General features: G+C 36.9%; 1 protein-coding gene across 2 annotated transcripts in view; it reads right to left on the bottom strand.

Annotated features, from left to right (window-relative positions):
• Positions 1 to 13,279: 13,279 nt before the first annotated feature.
• The window catches only part of LOC145511643 (uncharacterized), a 274,218-nt gene continuing 270,906 nt past the window's right edge, over positions 13,280 to 16,591 (bottom strand). Inside the window, exon 7 of one of the 2 annotated variants that reach the window (XM_081505244.1) lies at positions 13,280 to 16,048. The gene's annotated coding sequence lies outside the window, so the exon portion shown is untranslated. The remainder of the gene's footprint in view (positions 16,049 to 16,591) is intronic. The other variant, XM_081505243.1, reaches the window with a different exon arrangement.

Here is a 16,591-nt window from a genome sequence, read left to right on the forward strand (position 1 = left end):
TGCTCTCAGTATTACCATTAGCATCTTAATTTAAACAATCTAGTTTGGATTAGTACCACTTTAATTTCAATACAACAAAAATACTTTGCTCCAATATAGCTCTTGTTCCCTTTCCCCTCCCTTGTGCTATTATTGTCATATTTATTATATTTTCCACATTATAAACCCATCAATACAGATTTATAATTATACCTCTATGCTGTTGTCTTCTAAGAGGCAAAAAGGCTTACAAGCAAAACTACATTTATATTGTCTTTCATATTTTTTAACATAGTTTCCTTTAAGAGTGTTCTTTATGTGGATTTGAGTTCCTGTCTAGTGTTCTTTAATTTCAGCCTGAACTACTCCCTTTATTATTTCTTGTAGTTTAGGCCTTCTTGTCACAGATCTCCCAGTTTCTGCTTATCTGGGAAAGTCTCTGTTTCTCTTTCGTTTTTGAAGGATAGTTTTGCTAGATGTTAAATTCTTGAATGACAGTCTTTTTCTTTCAGCATTTTGACTATGTCATCCCTCTGCATTCTGGCCTCCATAGCTTCTGATAAGAAATCAGATGTTTTATTGAGGATCCCTTGAAATGATGAGTCATTTTTTTTTCCCTTGCTGATTTCAAGATTCTCCTTTTGCTGCTGTCTTTTGACAATTTGACTATGATGTATCTAAGTGTGCATCAATTTGAGTTTACCCTACTTGGGCTTGTTGAGCTTCTTGGATCTACAGATTAATGTTTTTCATTAAATTGAGAATGTCTTTGGTCACTACTTCTTCAAATGACCCCTGTGCCTCTTTCTCCTTTATCTATTTCTGGAACTCTCATTATCTACATGGGATGCTTGATGGTGTCCCACAGGTCTCTTAGGCTCTATTAATCTTTCTTCCTTTTTTTTTTCTTTTTCTCAGTTGACTTACCAGCAAGTTTAATGATTCTTCTGCAAATTCAATCTGTTGTCGAGTCCCTCTAATGCATTTTTCACACCAGCTATTTTCTTTCTCAACTCCAAACTTTCTATTTAGATTTTCTTTTAATTTGTCTCTTTATTGATATTCTCTGTTCATTGAGATGTTATTCTCAGACCTCCTTTTAATTCTTTTGATATATTATCCTTTGGCTTTTAAAAAATATCTATAAGAGCTGATTTAAAGTCTTTGACTAGCAGCACCAACACTCAGGCTTCCTCAAGGACAATTTCTATTAGCTGTTTTTTCCCCTGTGGTAGGGCAATATTTTTGTGGATTTGTTGTTTTGTTTCATTTTTGTTTTGTATGTTTCGTGATTTTAATAGAAAAGGGTAATTTTAAAAGATATAATGGGACAGTTCTGAAACTTAGGGACCCACCCCCTCCATGGCTTATTATTGTTGCTGTTACTTTGTTGCTATTTTTTTGTTTGTTTACTGAATTTTTCTGAACAAATTCTGTCACATGTATATATCTTATGGTGTTTAGCTACTAATATCTCTCCTTGATTATCTTTGTAGTCAGCCAGTGATTGGACATAGATTCCCCTAAATGCCTTGAACCAATAAGTCATCTATTTTTTGCCTAAGGTTGCTGTGCGTGTGTATTGGGGCTCTGGCAGTTTACCACTCTGTATTAGCTTTAACTTCCTGATTGTACAAAACCCTATGGTTAGACAGAGGTGAGAGATAAGGGTGTTCTCAGGTTTTTTCTGAACATGTAAATAGTGTGCATAAGCATATGTCCTTCTAGATTTCCAGGAATATGTTGAATCTTTTCAAATCCTCCTATAAACATCTCATTTCCCAGATATTCTTTTAAAGCTTTTTGGTCACTATCTTGTTTTCTCTGATTATTTTTGATAAACACCCTAAGGATGAGGCCTTTTCCACTGAACAAGCTCTGAGTCTAGTCAAGTAATGACTAAACCTATGGATAAGAATTTTCTAGAAACTTCCATACATATCAAATAGTAGCAATTGTCTCGGGAAGAAACATATTAAGGAGTTCTAAACCTGGTCAGCCCCCTTCATGAAGTGGCTGCTAGGATGCTGGTTTGCATTGTGGAACTGGGAAGAGGAAGATGGAAATAGGGCAAGTTAAAATGCTAGGAAGCTTATGTTCTTACCAAGTTTCAGCAGTTTTTCCTGAATAAACACTTCTTTGATTCTTTCAAGTTAATTTACACAGATCTGAAAAAGTTGATTTGACAATTATTGCCTTTATTTTCATTGCTTTTATGGAGTGGATTCTCATAAGCACTTACTCTGCCATTCTGGAAGTTCCACTCCCTAATACTGTTTAAATGATAAACTAAATAGTGATTATTGCTTTAGCCAAAATTACATTGCATTGGCAGGATGGGTGGGGTTTATTTGTTTGAAGGGTGTTTTCATGTGATGCAAGCAGAAGGGTAGAAAGAAAACCAAGTCCTCATCTTCTTCAGGGAGATTTAAGAGAAAATGCCCCAGCTAAGACATCAGAAGCTGGCATTTCAATAATACCATTTAGAGAAAAAGGAAGTGACTATGAAAACAATCAGTTTAAAGAGGTAAAAGTGGTTGCATTTTGTGAGAGGCAGCAGAGAAGCAGAGACACAGGTATGAGATTGTTGTTGTTCAGTTGCTAAGTCGTGTCTGACTCTTTGCAACCCATGGACTGCAGCACACTGGGCTTCTCTATCCTTCACTATCTCCCAGAGTTTGCTCAAACTTACCTCCATTGAGGTGATATCACTTTGCTGACAAAGGTCCGTACAGTCAAAGCTATGGTTTTTCCAGTAGTCATGTATGGATGTGAAAGTTGGACAGTAAAGAAGGCTGAGCATCCAAGAATTGATGCTTTTGAACTGTGGTGCTGGAGAAGACTCTTGAGAGTCCCTTAGACAACAAGGAGATCAAACCAGTCAATCCTAAAGGAAAACAACCCTGAATATTCATTGGAAGGACTGATTCTGAATTGAAGCTCCAATATTGGCCATCTGATGTGAAAAGCCAACTCATTGGAAAAGACCCTGATGCTGGGAAAGATTGAGGGCAGGAAGAGAAGGGGGCAACAGTAGATGAGATGGTTTCATGTCATCACTGACTCAACGGACATGAGTTTTAGCAAACTCCAGGAGATAGTGAAGCACAGGGAAGCCTGGTGTGCTGTGGTCCATGGGGTCACAAAGAATTGGTCATGACTGAGCAACTGAGCAACAACAACAAATGACCTCTCTGAAGACATCCTACAAGACCAAGCAATCTGCTACACTTACGACAAAGCTGAGACCAGCTAGGTAATGAACACTGTGTTGTTCCCCTTCTTTCCCACCTTTACTTTTAGTTTTCTATCACTACTAGGTTTCTGGGATTGCAGATAGATAGAACATAAGTTTTCCCCTTGAACTCAGTTTTCTAGGGATCTCAAGCAAGGAAATTGTGTTTTTTCCTAATGTGCCTGTAAAACTAGTTTTCTTTTCAGACTAAATGCATACATATTGCTGATAAAAATGTAATCTTAATCATATTAAAAAACGATGGGAAGGAGAAAAAAAAGACACTAGAGAATATAACATACTACATTTAAATGAGAAAATAAACCAAGAAAGATGATATTTGATCCAAAAACCACAGAATTCATTGGAAAGAAGACAAAGAGAAGCCCTGGACTGGTAGCTGAGGCATGGATCTAGAGTAGAGCAAGGGAATAGAGGTCTGCAGGAGGGAGGTGCCACAACAAAACAAAACTGGCTGGCTTTCTGATGTCTGTTATTCTAGAAAATAATATCATGAGGCTTAACTCATATAACTTTTGGAGTGTTGGGGGAAAATTAGCAATATATACATAGAAAATCAAGAAAATAAAAAGAAACAATTATTAATTTCAGAAAAAGCAAACCATGCCACAAGTAAAAAAGTAATAAGAACACAATTTAGTTAACAGTGAACAAGATTACATAACTGTAGTAATGTAAATTACTATATGTCACAGCTTTTGGCTATGACATAAATATAATGTTAAGAAGACAAAGCTTTCATGGTGGAAGAAAGCTAAATCCTCATCTGCCATCACAAGAAGTCAATGGAAAAATGGATACATGAAAAAAATTTTTCACAAAGACATACTATTTAGAAATGTAGCAGAGCCATGAGAAAAAAGTCAATGAATTCAAAACTGTTGCCACTGGGATATGATGGCAAGAACTGCTATTTTTTCTTTTTTTTTTACTCATATAATTTATCTATGTTATTTACCTTTAAAAAATAGACTTCTTTGAAGAACAGTTTAAATTTACAGAAAACTTGAGAAGATTATACCATGTCCATATAGTCCACATCCAATATCACCTACTATTTAACACTGGATTTTAGTATTGTAGTACATTGCTTACAGTTAATGAATAAATACTGGTGCATTATTATTAGGCAAAGTCCATACTCTAGTCACATTTTAGCTTTTAGCCCATGTCTATTTTTGTGTTTCAGGATCCCTTCCAGGTTACCACATTATATAATATTTAGTTGTCATATCTCCATGGGTTCTCATGAGTGGAACAATTGCTTGGACATTTTTTTTAAATAACCTTGACAGTTGTGAGGAATAATGGTCAGGTATTTTGTAGGATGCCCCTCAACTGGAATTTGTCTGATGTTTTCCTCATGATTATTTCAGTGTTACAGGCTTTGGTAAGAAGACCTCAGAGGTAAAGTGCCCTGTTCATTGTATCGTATCCTGGGTACATACTGTCAACATGACTCATCATTGTTGATGTTGGACTTAATCATCAGGCTGGGTAGAGTTTGTCATCTTTCTCCACTATAATCTCCCCTCTCCCTTCCATATTGTACTTTCCAATGATTTTTTTACACTATGTATATTTACTACTTTGAATTTAATTAAAATACATAGATGTGTTCCAGATGTTTTGTTTCTGAACTATGTGGTACATTCCTAGAACTGTGAGCAACAGCCTGCAAAAGTGTAAGACAAGTAGCCAACAAAGAGCCATAGTAAGTACGGAGGAGCCTCTACACAAGAAGAGCAGCCTGTGGTATGTCAGATGAGCTGGAGCACCACCATCATCAGGTTCAAGATTAACTCTGGAATGTAGCTGCATGGATGGATTAGAAACTGACGGGTAGTGTAAGGGCCAGATGGTGAGAACTGAGATAGACTAAGTTGCCACAAGGCACAGAGGTAATCAAGACAAGTTCCCAGACAAATGGTTTGAATATCAGAAAGTCACAGATCTAACTGAGATTAATAATGGATCAGAAACTTAGGCAAGGAATCTGAATTACAGGAATGGAAGATGCTTTTTTTTTTAAAAAAAAAAAGCAAACAACAAAAAAAAATTGGCATTCTAAAGACATTTTGATTCAAGTCAGGGACAATTTCTGAATATAGGAACCAGTTTCCTTTATTACCTTCCTTGAGGATTTAAGCTGGAGTCCTTGAGGCTAGGCTGGATCTCTTGACTGGAGTGGGGAATGAAGAAGCAGCATTTCTGGTGTAATATAAATCATATCTTGGTGATGTATGTCATAAAGGTTCAATCAAATGGCACAGTTAACATTTTATGTGCTTGATAAATTGAAGCTAGTATTCCTTCCATCTCCAGAAGTATATAAGTCTCTATTTTGAGTCAGAAAGAATAAAAAACTCCATTTTCTTTGGGATATTTTTCTAGAACTGATGGCCTCTAAAACAATAATCAAAATTGCTTTCCCACATAGTTTTATAAGGGACAGTGGAGGGTGGCAAACCTTTGTCTAATCTAAATCACCCCTCCTGGGTGTTAAAAGTTATTTTTATGCAGAAGTAGAAGAATCATCTTCATTGTGATCCCCCTTCCCCTTACCCACTTCATTCATCCATGGAAGTGACTGGTTAGAAAAGATTCTCAGAGCAATTGTCCATCCTCACAGGGAAAAAAAGGTGGTTATTAATTAAATTAAGTAATTTTGACCTCTAAAATGTCCTAGAACTCTATGAGAGGTCAGGGCTACAAAGTAAATTGGACACAGAGACTGACCTCAAGAAGCTCACATTCTAGTAAGGATTCAAGGCAAGAACACAGCCTTGCTCCCCAGTGTGACTAAGGCTCTGATTAGGATAAGCCACATGATGCCATGGCATTCTCCTGAGGATTATCTAACCCAATCTTGGGGGTAAGAGAGCTTGTTGGATTAAACATTTTATCAAAAGATCTGTTGCAATCAGGGAAAGGAACTGTTGCAATAGAGAGAATACTCAGATTGTAAGATCTGCAAACATCTGAAAGGTCATACAAGAAAGGAATTTTCTTTTTACAGGGAAGAGAACAGGCTGGAAGGAAAACGGTCCAAGGGAGTGAGATAAGCAGGTGGTGTGATGAGACAGCTGGTCAATGAAGCTCTTTCCTTGTGGTCAACTGATCACCTGGAGAGGCTGCTAAGGAGGGACTGCTCTGTTACAAAGCCCTTCAAGACCAGGGGTGTAGCAAAGTTCAGGTGCCTGGGAGATCGAGAGAAGCCTGCCTAAAGTTTGGTCGACTCAAGGATTCCATTCAGACTGGTCAGTGGGGACAAACAGTTCAACAAATCATTTATGAGACAAAGAATGGGAAATTGGAGGGTCTGTGTCTGGCCTCACCACAGGTAAGCAAGGAGGGTGTTAGTGAGTCTTATCTAAGAAGAGAAAGTTTGGTTCTTGGCAGTAAGCTTTATCCTGGAACATAAAACAGGGGAAGGACTGGAGGAATTTACTAATCATAGCTTTTTCCAGGAGGGGCTCAGGTCAAGTTCAACATTATCAATATCTAAACTGATACTATTAGGAAAATCAATGGAACATTAGAGACAGCAGACAACAGTCACGAGGAAGGACAAACGTGGTACATTCAGGCAAGCTGAGGCATTGGTGAAACTGATCTCAGGCTCCTGTAGCAATTCAGAAAGAAATATTTCCTTGAATTTTAAGGAATGGTAGTCAAATGCCTAAAAAGATGTTGGCCTGTGAGATGGAGTAAACATGTAAAAACAAATCTAGGCAATATGAGCTATGAAAGTACTGAAGAGTTTTACTATGGAAGACATGCTTGCATCCTAAGTGCATGCTAAGTAACTTCAGTCCTGTCTGACTCTTTGCAACCCTATAGACTATATGTGAGGCTCCTCTGACTAAGGAAGACAATGCACCTCAGTTGAGAAAGCAGTCATTGTAATCAGATTGAGGGCGGACACTCGGTTTGATCTGAGATAAGATATCAGATTTTTATATCAAAAGGCCAAGAGGCAGAACTATATAAAACAGACCTGTTTTCTGGACAATGATTTTTTTTATATAACCCCAAAAGCATAGACAAGAAGAGCAAAAAAAAAAAATAGAGACAAATGATAAAAAGCCTCTGCACAGCAAAGGATATAACCAGCAGAGTGAAAAGGCCTGTAGAATGGAAGAATATATTTGCAAATCATATACCTAATATGGGATTAATATCCAAAATTTATGGATAAAACTCAATAGTATAAAACCAAAACCAGATAATTGGATTTAAAAATGGGCAAAATACCTGAATAGACATTTTTCAAAAGAAACACGATATTGGAGTGGGTAGACGTTCCCTTCTCCAGGGGATCTTCCTAACCCAGGGATCGAACCCAGGTCTTCTGATTGCAGGTGGATTCTTTACCATCTGAGCCACCTGCTGCTGCTGCTAAGTCACTTCAGTCGTGTCTGACTCTGTGCAACCCCACAGATGGCAGCCCACCAGGCTCCTCTCTCCATGGGATTCTCCAGGCAAGAACACTGGAGTGGGTTGCCATGTCCTTCTCCAATATCTGAGCCACCAGGGAAGCCCAAAAGAAAATACAAATGGCCAACAGGTATATGAAAAATTGCTCAGTATCACTAACCATAAGGGAAATGAAAATAAAAACCACAATGAGATATCACCTTACATCCACTAGAATGACTACTATCAAAAGGACAAAAGAACAAATCTTGACAACAATGTGAAGAAATGAGAACCCTTGTACATTGTTAGTGGGAATGTAACTTAGTACAGACATTATAGGAAACAATATAAAAGATTCCTCAGAGAATTAAAAATAGAACTATCATATTATCCAGCAATCCCACTTCTGGGTATATAGCCAAAGGAAATGAAATCAGTTATCTAGAAGACGTATTTGTTCTCTAATGTTCATTGTAGCATTGTCCACAATAGCTATGATTCCGAAACAACCTAAATGTCCATCTACAGATGAATGGATAAAGAAAATGTGATATATACATACAATGAATTATTATTCATCCTTATAAAAAAGACAAATCATGCCATTTTTGACAGCATGGATGAAATTAAATGACATTATGCTAGGTGAAATAAGCCAAACACAGAAACAAAAATACTGTGTGTTCTTACTTACATATTTAGAATCTAAAAAGTTGAACTCATAGAAGCAAAAATGTAGAATGGTCATTTCCAGAGGCAGAAGTCTGGGGAATATGGGAAAATGTTGGTTAAAGGGTACAAGGTTTTGGTGATACAGAATGAGTAAGTTCTGAGATGTAATGTACAGCACAGTAACTATAGTTAATACTATCGTGTATGCTTGAATAATACTATACTGCATGCTATATATTGAAATTTACTGAGTACATCTTATATGTTCTTAAAAGAAGAAGTGAAGTCACTCAGTCATGTCCAACTCTTTGTTACCCCTTGGACTGTAGCCTGCCAGGCTTCTCCATCCTTGGATTTTCCAGGCACGAATACTGGAGTGGGTTGCCATTTCCTTCTCCAGGGGATCTTCCCGACCGAGGGATTGAACCAGGGTCTCCCATGTTACAGGCAGACTCCTTAACATCTGAGCCATATATGTTCTTACAACAACAAAAAAACAATAACTATGTGAGATGATGAGCATGTTAATTAGCTTGACTGTAGTATTCATTTCACAATGTATAAGAATATCAAAACATCAAGTAGTACATCATAAATATATATTATTTTGTCAATTATATGTCAGTATGGCTGGAAAATCAATTTTTTAAAGGCCTGTTTTAAGCCAACTAGATGACTGTGAACCCACTATGATGTGTCATACTTCACCATGTTTCTATTCTCAATAAAAATAACTTTGAATTAAACAATGCATTCATATGACTCATCACATTTAAAGACCTAACTAGGTTGGCAACCCACTTCAGTATTCTTGCTTGGGAAAACCCATGGACAGAGGAGCCTGATGGGCTACAAGTCCATAGGGTTGCAAAAGAGTTGGACATGACTTAGGGACTAACCAACAAGTTAGTATATCCAGTACTGATTGAGAGCCATAAGTACATCATGGTGGAAATCAAATGTCTCCCAAACAAATTTCTCCTTTAGAGACAATCTTTCAGTCTTCTCAAAGGTACATTCACATTCCTATTCCCAGACTTGGACTCCAGAGAAAGTTCCCTAACTATTGTACCCAAGAAATGAAACCTCCATCTTCCCCATAATACGACAAAATCAAGACCATGTTTCTTCCAAACAACAAATAACATAGATTAATACCATATCTGTTTAACATAGTCAATTCAACAAATATTAAGCCAGTAGAGCTTTTTTGGGATTTGGGTGTCTTTTTTTGGTTTTGTTTTTTATTTGTTTTTACTGTTTTTCTTGACAAGATTAACTTGGAAACTATAACCTCTCTTATCATTGGATAGATTCTGCAAATGCTATCATCTCTAATATTAGTATTTTTTTCATAGACCTTCTCTCTTTCATTCATTTATCTAGCAATTACTTAGTGGCTGTGATGTGTGAGGAAATGTGCTGGGCTCTGGGGATACAAAGCCAGGTAAGACAAGACTCTATACTCGAAGATTGCACGGTAATGAAAAAAAATAAGCATCCATAGAGTAACAAATACTGTATACGTATCACGTACTAATTTACAAGCTATGAAGTGAGTTCCTTCATTCTCCAAAACCTCATCCTGCTCCCTTCCCCTGTTCATGGGTTTCTCAAGGCAAGAATACTGAAGTGTTTTGCCATTCCCTTCTCCAGCGGACCATGTTTTGTCAGAACTCTCCACCATGACCCTTCTGTCTTGGGTAGCCCTACATGGCATGGCTCATAGTTTCAATGAGTTAGAAAAGGCTGTGATCCATGTGATCAGTTTGGGTGGTTTTCTGTGATTGTAGTTTTCATTCTGTCTGCCCTCTGATGGATAAGGAAAAGAAGTTTGTGGAAGCTTCTTGATAGGAAGGACTGGCTGTGGCAGAATCTGGGTCTTGCTCTGATGGGTGGGGCCATGTTCAGTAAATCTTTAATCCAATTTTCTGTTGATGGTGGGGCTGGCCTGAGACAACCTAGACAGCATATTAAAAAGCAGAGACATTACTTTGCTAACAAAGGTCCATCTAGTCAAAGCTATGGTTTTTCCAGTAGTCATATATGGATGTGAGAGTTGGACCATAAAGAAAGCTGAGGGCCCAAGAATTGATGCTTTTGAACTGTGGTGTTGGAGAAGACTCTTGAGAGTCCCTTCAACTGGAAGGAGATCAAACCAGTCAAACCTAAAGGAAATCAGTCCTGGATATTCATTGGAAGGACTGATGCTGAAGCTAATGCTTCAATACTTTGGCCACCTGATGCAAAGAACTGACTTATTGAAAAAGATCCTGATGCTGGGAAAGTTTGAAGGCAGGAGAAGAAGGGGACGACAGAGGATGAGATGGTTGGATGGCATCAGTGACTTGATGGACTTGAGTATGAGCCAGCTTGAGTTGGTGATGGACAGGGAGGCCTGGTGTGCTGCAGGCCATGGGGTTGCAAAGAGTCGGATATGACTGAGTGACTGAACTGAACTGAACTGCCCCCTGCTCCAGTATTGTTATATGGCTGGCGCATTTTTAAAGGGTTGTCAAAAACCAAAACCAAAGAACTTCTTATGTGCCTACAAAGACTAAAATGTTTAGTATCTCATTCTTAAAGAAAAAGCTTTCTGACCTCTGCTCAAGACCAGCGATTCATAAATGAAGATGTTTCACAAAATCACTTGTGAACTTTGTTAAATAAAATATGCATGGTGTATAGGATCCTGGCATTGTAAATTTCACCAAAATTGGGTGATTCTCATGTGTTCTGTGACTGAGAAGCTTTGATATATCCACTTCCCCTAAAACAGTTTCCAGAACACTTACCTGGGTTTATAGAGACTCTTAGCAAGGACTTTCTTCATTAACACATCTTGCTCTATACATCACAAAATATTCCTTTCACCCTATGTCACATGCCTTGGTAAGGTAGCCTCCTACCTCTTATGAAACAACATTTTAAATTAAGATAGTTCTTCGAAAGACATAATATACATTAACATCTATTATATACTTTGATTCTAATAGCAATATGGCCTACAATGACTACGTAACAGATTGAAAAAACTAAGATTTAGAGAAGTCAAACGCTCAAGGTCATATAGGACTTCTGACTCCAATTTCATTGTTCTTTCCCAACACTGTCTCCTACTTACTTTTTTGATTCTCCATTGAAATAGACTATGCAGTCTATTCTTACTACCCAGTAGCAAAATTTCATTACATTCCATAAATCTGTTAGCTAAAGAACGTAATTCCTGTTTAACTTGAGTGCCTGTATGTCTTAAGGCAGACTTGTGTTACAATAATTCCTCTAATTTGCAAGCACTTTTTCACATATATATGTACTTGAAATAAACTAGAAGCTAACTCCTACTAGGGTATAAATGGAGAAAAAAGTATCTCTCTAGAGCATTATTCAACATAATACTCATGAAATAATTTGCAGAGGCACAAGGTTCATCCTGCCTGAGCAAATTAAACAATTTTGTTAACCCTGATGTCTTTTGTTAGAAGCGAAATTTATGATAACTGTATTGGCTCTGTACTACATAGCACCCGAAAGCCTTTGTTTGCTCTCAGTTAGAGCTATTTATACCCCAGGATATTGATATTCTTCTACTTAATCAAAAAGTATTCCAACTAAAAATAAATATAAATGCCACATTTTATTTTGAGTAGGGCTTCACAGATGCTTATTATATTATCAAAAATAATTAAATGATAAAATATTAAAAGACTACAGGGTAAATTTGTGTAGAATGTAGTAATAATTTTTGGTTCCCTTCTGGAATTAGGCAATTTCAGAAAATAAGTACAGTGTATCAATAAAGGGATCTAAGTAGGAGACTTGTTTCCAGAGAACTTGTTAAATGTCCCATTTTCTGGTATAACTCTGCCTTCTTCACTGACAGTTGAAGATTTTTCTTTGGTCTGCCTATCTGCTTAAGTTTGTATGGGGCACATAAGGTAGCCATTATCTGTTACATGTAATAAATTTATAGTCAAGCCAAATCAAATCTTCTGCTTTCTCCCTTGCTCTACTGTCTCCCAGGGTGCCTAGAAATATATTTTCAGTGACTGTATTAGTCTCCTCAGGCTGCCACAGCAAAATGCCATACAGTGGGTGGCTTAAACAAGAGAAATTTATCTTCTCATAGTTCAGGAGGCTGGAAAGTTCAAGAACACAGTGCTAGCATGTTTGGTTTCTGGTGAGGTTGCTGTTTCTGGCTTACAGAGAGCCACCTTTTTGACCTGTCCTCACAGGGAGGAAAGTGAGAGCTCTCTGGCCTCTTTTCCTCCTCTCATAAGGAAACCAATCCCATCAGGCTAGGCTGTGCCCTTCTGACCCCATTTAATCTTAATTATTTCCATAAAGGCTGTATTTACAAATACAGTCATTTTGGGAGTTAGGGTTTTAACATATGAATTTTGGTGGGGCACAAAACATCCAGTCTATAATTCTCTGAAATTGTTTGTTTGTTTTTTTTCTTGGCAAAACTAACTTATCTAGTTATCTTAGTCCTTTAAGTTAAAAAATTAAAAATAGTTTCTTCATGTCTTCCTATACACAGTCAGAAAACATTTTGAGAACAGTGGACTACAACTCTTCAATCATCTCACTTTATCTATACAGCAGATTAATCAAAATGAAGAATAAGCCTGCACCTCTGCCCGTCTGGCCACCTGGAGATGATGCATGGATGCTGGTGCTGGTGGTCAGAACGCTCTGTCTTGAGGTGTAGACAGGGTGTGAGAAGCAAAGACACAAAGAGCAGTAGGATCTACAGAAGAGCCGAAGCCACAAACCAAACTGCACTCACTGATACTCCTAAATGTGTTGTTGATTATAAAATACATTTTCAGATTTAGCTGAATGTAAGGATAGTAATCAATGTCAGCAGTGTTTTCTTTCAATGTAACTGATGACTACATATGTACATTCATGTAAGTACACATACACACAAATGCATACGTTGAATTTGTTTCAGAAATCATCTTTACTCTTCAACTAATCATTCTTTTTCTGGCACCAAAACACCAAACCCCTTTTTTGTGGTGCTTAGGTCAAACAAGTTGGTATTTTCCAAATTTAGGGATTAAAGAACTCAAATTTTAGAACTGTATTGATAATAAAGTCTCATACATGACTATTCACAAAGTAACTTTTTGCATTTTAGGCAACCAAATGGCAATCTTGAGACATCTTTTGATACATAAATATGAAAATTACTCTCTCCATTTTATTTATGAAATGGCTACTGTTTTCTAAAGCTAACTTAATTTACTTACCAATGGTGAAGCCATTTTTCTTTCCTGAATGAATAATAAAGTTGTTAGGCAAAAAGTGGATTCTTGCTGAGAAATGTAGGATGTACAAGAAAGACCTACAGTGTGTTATGACTTGGTTTAACTACTAAACAAGAACACAGCTTCAACAATAACTCTCATTAGAGGACTCTATTCCTTCTGAAATACGTATGAGAGTTTTGGATATTTACTTCTTCACATATCATTTGAGTTGGTTATTTTATTTTAAAAAATATTTACAGTTCAGGTACATTCAAATCCTTTAAAATTGGTATTTGAGAATGACAATATGAATTTAATTAAGTTAAATGTAGTCTATTTTCTCACTCACGGCCTGCATATATCAAAGTCTTAGCATCAATATGAGAACTTAAAATTGAGAGAACTGTTCTAGATGTGTACTGAAGAAAAGTTAAAGTCCCTAAGAGTCGGACACGACTGAGTGACTTCACTTTCACTTTTCACTTTCATGCATTGGAGAAGGAAATGGCAACCCACTCCAGCGTTCTTGCCTGGAGAATCCCAGGGACGGAGGAGCCTGGTGGGCTGCCGTCTATGGGGTTGCACAGAGTCGGACATGACTGAAGTGACTTAGCAGCAGCAGCAATATGTGTAGGTAATAGATTAAATAAATAACAATAAATGTAAGTGATGGACTCATACCTGCAGTGTATGAATGGGAAAAGGAATTTGTACAGGGTGCAGAAACAGGATCACTGAAGGTCTTATGGGTCAGAAGTGGAATTTTAAAGCCCCTGCACTGCTTTGCAAGGAACCAGTGTAAAGAATATGGTGTGCTCTGAGACTAGGGAGTGAGTTAACAACCTGATGGCAACTGCCTTCAAAATCTGTGCAGAAATGCTCTTGGTCATTCTCTAATGGATTCCAGGCTTGAGGCATGGCATCCCCACCTATTGATCCTCAATTCTGATGATAGTACAATCAAAGGACTTGGCTGACCCCCAAACTGGTTCCTTTGGGAAGCCCCTGAGGTTACAGTGAAAGGCTAAAGAAACTCTAAGTCTAGACAGCAATAAATAGTGACCTAGCCCTCACAAGTCATCATTTTTGCCAACTGCAACAGGTTGCCTTTGGCTTCTTAAACCACTTGCAACTTCAGGGAGCCTTTGTTTATGGAAATTGTGATAATCTCAGTTCCAAATGACTTGTTAGAATTGTTGGAATGGCATGATTATGTTTAAGAAAGTCAACATTTTATTTAACTATGGAAGACCTCCTTTATTCCTAATCAGTTAATAATTATAAGTATTACACACAAAAAGTGATTTATAAAGAGTCTCCCATTACTAATAGGATTTGTGTCCTACAGATGTTCAAAATGCTTTGCTTCACCCACAATGTAACAGTTGGTACTTCAGAGGGGTCAAGTAGAAATATTTGAAATTTTGCATTAACAAATCAAAGCCATTAAAAATTTTGGTTGTTTACATGTATTTTTCTTTTGCTTTCCAGGATTAGTATTAAATAGAAGGAATAAGATCCCTTTAATTTAGAGGGAAGATGGAAATTATCTGATATGGATTGACTGACAAAATTTAGATACATCCAAATATACTGAAAATAAGATTAAGAGGAGGAATTTAAATTTCTTAAAAGGATGAAAACATTTTTATCTGCTTAGTAGTGATTATAAAATCATCCTCACAGCAAAAAATTAAGGAAATATCTCATGAGAGTAACCACTGGTTACTGGTAAAATGAATAGTATAATCTAGTTTCTGGCAAAGGTGGTTCAAGCAGTTTATATTTTCATGGGAAAATACTCATTTCTGGGTTACAATTGAGTTTGGAGAGAACTTTGAAAAAGCAAAGTGCTTTCAACCAGCCTTGGTGTGTTATTTTGATTAAAAAAATAGCCCCTCAGGTAAAATTTAAATATATTTTTCCAAAAAGTCTTGTTAGTATATTTTCTAGTAAATTCAAACAATTGCTCAGAAGTACACTCATCAGTATTAGAAATTATTAGTTATAATGGCAATTAAATATTTATATGAACAGTGGACATAATTATTTCCCTTTAAAATTTACTTTGTAATCAAGCAAGCATACTCTCCACCTGATATTAAACTGTGCACTGGTGAGTGAACATTTTTTCGTTTAATATCCTTATTCGCATTTTTCTTGATGCTTATTTGTATATTCCTATTGATGTAATAGTTTGCAAGAAAAAGAGCTCGTGTCTCTGCCTGGAGGTAGAATCTTATGAATATGCAAATAATGTTTTGATGTGATGAAGTTTTCTCTTTGGAATGGAATTGTGCCATCTTAACTTACATTGAATATTAGCCATAGCTTAGAAGGACACAAAGCACATGAAGACTTGAGTTTTTAAAGAAAAAATATCTGAGAAATAGTTGCTTTCTGGTTATAAAATGCTGTATTGTTGAATCTGGTCTTCTCAATTTAGGTTAATTCTTTACTGTAAAAAAAACAAACAAGAAAAACCCTGTCATTTAATTTTTATTGTATAGAAGAGCAGTGAACCAGTAATAAGAAAGGATGGATGGATGGTCTACCCTGTATGTTGTACTGTACTTCTTAAAATGCAAATTCTGGTGCCCATCTTTAAACCTGGTATGATGTGTCCAGATGGCTTAAATATGTTCCTTTGGTGAACTGTACAGAATAAACCAGTTTTTCACACCATCTTGTACTATAAAAATATTCTACTGATGTTTAATTTCAACACTAGACAGAAATCTTGAACAAAACCCCAGTGAAATATTAGGTTAGGGACATCCTCTGAAGCTGTTATCAGTGTCTAGACAGGCTGTTTGTGTGTTTTCTATTCAGAATTAGATTGGCCCTTAGCTCCAAAAACCAAACCTATAGTTCTCAAACTTTGGTTGATATCAACAACACCAGGTGATCTTGATAAAAATGCTAAGGCCCCAGTCTTTATCTTAATGAGCTTGTACCACTGTTTTGTTTTTCAGCTCTCTGAAATCATGATACACACCAA

The sequence above is a fragment of the Giraffa tippelskirchi genome, chromosome 6 (assembly GCF_054371585.1).
Source record: "Giraffa tippelskirchi isolate mGirTip1 chromosome 6, T2T-mGirTip1v1.2.pri, whole genome shotgun sequence".
Classification (NCBI taxonomy): domain Eukaryota; kingdom Metazoa; phylum Chordata; class Mammalia; order Artiodactyla; family Giraffidae; genus Giraffa; species Giraffa tippelskirchi.